The sequence below is a fragment of the Limulus polyphemus genome, unplaced genomic scaffold (assembly GCF_000517525.1).
Source record: "Limulus polyphemus unplaced genomic scaffold, Limulus_polyphemus-2.1.2 Scaffold2911, whole genome shotgun sequence".
In the NCBI taxonomy this organism is placed as follows: domain Eukaryota; kingdom Metazoa; phylum Arthropoda; class Merostomata; order Xiphosura; family Limulidae; genus Limulus; species Limulus polyphemus.
The window spans coordinates 133129-138161 of record NW_013668521.1 but is presented as its reverse complement, the minus strand read 5'-3'; positions in this window follow the sequence as shown (position 1 = coordinate 138161).

Sequence of the window (5033 nt, the reverse complement as noted above, 5' to 3'; positions counted from 1 at the left end):
ATTTATTTGGCCAACTCGCTAAATGATCTAAATCCTTTTGTATATTAGCAGCATCCTCTTCATAGACCCAAGACCTTAATAAGTAATTTATTGACCATTCCTTCATCTACATCATTGATATAAATAAAAAAGAGCAAAGGTCCTAAGACTGAGCCCTGAGGTACCCCACTTGTGACATTAATCCAGTTTGAATGAACTATATTTGTAACAACCCTCTGTTTTCTTCCATTCGGCCACTCTTCTATCCAATTTGATAACTTATCCCCCACACCTACAGAGATATTTTTTATAAGCCTTTTATGTGGTACCTTATCAAATGCTTTCTAAAAATCCAGATACACCAAATCTACACTCTTATCTTCATCTACATAAGCAGTAACCTTTTCAAAAAATGTCAAAAGATTTGTAAGGCAATATTTTTCCCTTAGTAGAAGACTATAAGCGAGAGGGTCAAAAGCTATATTGTCCAAACTTCCAGCACAAATTGGATAGTGAATTATCTATGGATTTCATGTGCATGATATGTTTGAAGAGATTCTGAATGAAAAAATGTTTTATGGTAATATTAGGTGAATCACTTTGGGGAATGTTCTTTATGTTTTGATCACAGTGATTTATTATACTTGATTACTTACTTGCTAGAACACTTGGATATGCTATAGATATTACGTTGGATTGTAGATATACTATGAAATTCACTTCTTTGTGTTCTTCAAATGGGGACTTGTCAAGACGAGGGATATTAATCTGAAGAAAATAACTTCATTTAGACAACTGAGATTTAAAGGTTCTTTTCAGGTCCATCACGTCCTGAGAAAGAGAAACTTGTGTTTATACATATCACCTCTACCGATGAAAAGATTTTTCCACTTCTCATATTAACAATGAATATCGGCATTAATCTTTCTTGTAAGTTTCTAATGAATGATTAACTATAACTCTGAACAGTTGATCTAGGATCATAATTCTTAAAGTTTTATAAATATATGTTTCAGTACGTGTGACAACAGTCTTATTTAGAGTTTGTTATTTTACTTACATACATTGTTTATAGTATGTCTACATGAGACTTGTATCAGCCAGCATTATGCATAAAGTTCCAAATCGGCAAGAAACAAGCTCTAGGTAGGAATGTAATTTTCTACAATAGTAATGGTTAAACATAGTTATTGACATAGATCTTTTACAATTAAATTATTGTATATAATTTTGATGTTTAAGTAAGCATCCTTTTTCAGGGCGAATATATTGTTACGCCTCCGTTCGTTTGTTAATTTTCCGTAAAAATTATTTCCGAAGAAACTTTAGCGATACAAGTCCTTTTTTAAATAAAACTGGTTTATTCTCTCTGAATACAACTTGCAATACACTCAATTTCCACGGTCACGCTATAACAAACGCTATAATTCATAACGAACGTCTCACGTGCTCAACAATACGTCTCTCTCTGTCCGCAGTTCAATTACACATTGTTGCCGTCACGTCCTGACCGTCTTATATGTACAAGAATACCGAAATCTAGCAACCTCCCGAGGTTTCATGAACGTTCTAGAAGTGCATGACGTGTTACTAGCGTCACGTGACCTCCGCTGTCGTAACAATATGTTATACAATACATTGATTACAGAAATGGAAACTGCTCAATTACGGATAAGTGTTTTACATATAAAACATCATAAAATGTAAATTAAATTTAGAAGTGAAAACTATGATTATTTGCTTATATACATTAACTATCCGCCTATAAAAAGTACTGCAAGGGTCTTATTTGTCTATATGTGGACAATATTGTTTATATTATGGTTACTACCATTGTATACAAGTGTCAAAACACAAACCGTTAAATAAACTTAACTCTAATAAAAATATTAATGATGTGACTCTTCATAAATTTGTTGAAAAACATTTTCATGTGAATGTTCCTTCCATGGATTTACCATTAATTGTAGTCCAAATAGCTAGATCATTGTTGTGAAATAATACAAATAAACACATACAAGATACTCTTATGTTGTTCTTTTTTATTCAGAACGATGATATAGTATACACATATACAATAATAGTCTTGCTGTTTGTTAAGGTATTAAATTGTAATAAATGACATATTAATAAACATAATATATTCATTTGGTATCCAAAGATAAAGTCACATACAAATCGAACTTATTTCGCAGTATGATAATATATTTAGTGGTAAACACAACCTAATTTTTTGGAAAAAATATCTGCTGACGTCAAGGGCTTGGATATTAATTATTGATATTAAATTTGATTCTTACCTGTATAATAATCATCCATTTAATTAATTAATTAACCTGTAATTAATGTTTATCAATTACACATTAATTACTATAATTTACATCTACCTAATTAATTGATTAATCTTTAATTAATTAACCATTAATTAGGACAACATTTGCATATTAATTACACTTGACGACACACTTTCCCCTTCAGAGTGTCATTATAACTACTGGTGAGATCTACTGAACATAACCAGTGGGATCTTCTTAGTGTATCCAAATATTCATTTGTATGGAGAAACAGAAATGCATTCACCTGCCTGAAGTACAGACAGATCTTTGAAGTGCCTCCTTTTTCATATGCTAACTGCTGGTGACAATTAAGCATTGTCTGAAGGTTGAATAATCCTATCCTTCAGTATCCAATCTATTTCAGCATTGGCTATATCCCTCGTGCTCCAGGGAAACCTGTGTGGTGGTTACTTCATAGACCATATACCTCTGGTATGTATATGCTGCTTGGTGAAGTTAGTTCTATCAACCAACCATCTGTTCTGATGAAAACATCTGCAAAATTCGCCAGTAATGTTCCGAGTTCTCACCGATGATTTGAACTGAGATTATTTGCACAATATTTGATTAGTTGTCTTAAGTGTACTGATAACCAGGTATTCATTCTTTTATGTGACCTTAGTAACTCTAGTTGGACCATTAGTTTCAATTTTTTTCCATTTCTGTATCATGCCTACAATCATTCAAGCTAGTAGCTCCACTATTTGTATTCTATAATTACAATCCATAACCATATTATATTTTACTATTGAGGATATCATTCTTTAATTGTGTTTCTCTGCTTCAACCACGAAATTTGCTGGTGTTGCTACATGAAGTTGTGTTCGCACTTCACTGAAAATTATTACTTGTGCATTAAATGGAATTGCAAAGATTTCATCTACATACACTTGCGTAGCTTATGGCTCTTGAGCGTACTTTGGTCAGCACTTTATGGTTTCACTACAAAGACGTAGTTCTCCTAATACACAAGTTGTACTAACAGATAACATCTGTAACAAAACTAAACTTAAAAGGCCGATGCACAAAGCGAGAACTGCTATTACAACTCTCGCTAACAGTGATGCAAGCCGAGCTCTGTATTCACTACTAGCTGAGCACCATTTATGAAAAAAGTCTGTAGTTACTGGTCAGAATAGTTGTGTACATGATAGTGACCGATACCCTGGGAGATCGAGTTTAGCCGAATCAGTATCAACTAAAAACTATGATTCACCTCTGTATAACTTTACAGGCATTGCTGTTAATCCAAATCATCAGCACAGGTAATGGGTCAGGTTCAAGGTACCTCTCCAATTTGACTGATGACCAGTTTGGGCCAAGTTGAATTCCTGTATGATGTTTCCTGGTTTAGTGCCATCTACTGGGGCTTTCTGTAAAGTGGGATCAGCGAAACCAGTTGCAGTGTTTCTGACAGGACCACTGTAGTTACTTCTGCAAGTCTATGTTTTGCTTGGCAACTTAGTTGAAGTCACAATTTTGTAATGTGCTGCTACAGAAATGGTTTCAGTTAGAGTCATAATGTCACAAAGACCCATGCTATGTTATATAGACTCACTAGCAGTCCATCCAGAAATTTATTAATCAAGTGTATAAAAACTTTGGCCTTTAGCACAAAATTTTCAATCTTCATTATATAGATTAATCATATTTAGCGAGTGGGGTGAAGAGAAAAATAAAGTTTCTGAGCACTCCTTTTATCTTCCAAAGTTTCTAGTAAACTTTGGAAGACATTAAAACTAAAATACAGTAAATGCCAATAGATTTGAGTGCTGGTAATTCTAAAAATATCTACAAACATCTAGACCAGTAATGTGATAAAACTGCTGATGAAATAAACTTTGACATATGTAGTTCCAAAAATGAGCAAGATGTAAGAATCAAAGAGACCCTGATGATCATGAAACTAAAATCAATATTAAACTCTTAAAAGATTCAAATACAATATGTTTCATCTTGCAACTTTCTGATGGTTTTAGTAAGGGCAATACCATCATATATATACTTACATTGAAATATTGATCCTGATGGACAATCTTTGTCTTGGACCATCTGTATTTTTCTATTCTTCTCTATTGGTCTTTAGGTTGGAGGTTTTCCTTATCTTCTGCTTCCATCTTTGTTACCACTGAATGTTCAGTCACTGGTGGTGTAATTGTCTTGTACTGCACATGGATTTAATGGTCATAGATTATGAAACTAGACTAAGATCACATCTGTGTTTCTGCAGGAAATCTATTCCCAGTGTGCATTTTTCCACCATGTCAGTCACCCATACATCATACTGTGTAAACTAGCTTCCAAAAGTAAGTATGACTTCCAATTTTACTCTTGCTGGAATTTTATTATGATACATCTAAATTAAAAACAAAATCATACAACCAGTAGCGGCGCCAGCACAAAAAAATTGGGGGTGGGGGGTGGAGCAAGCCAAACATTTATGGGGTAAAAGAAGACATCTTATACTCATGTGCAATTTCAAAGGGACTCGTTATCCATCACCAAAAAATTTTAGCGTGCTAAAATTACATTGAGCCAACGTTGGGTTTTAAAAAGTACTTTGTATTGAGCTTTGAAGCCCCAAAGTATTTACAAACTTTGGAAACGATCAGAAGGTTTTAGTTTGTTTGGGGGGGGGGGGGGGGGTGGAGCAAGCCAAACATTTATGGGGCAAAAGAAGACATCTTATACTCATGTGCAATTTCAAAGGGACTCGTT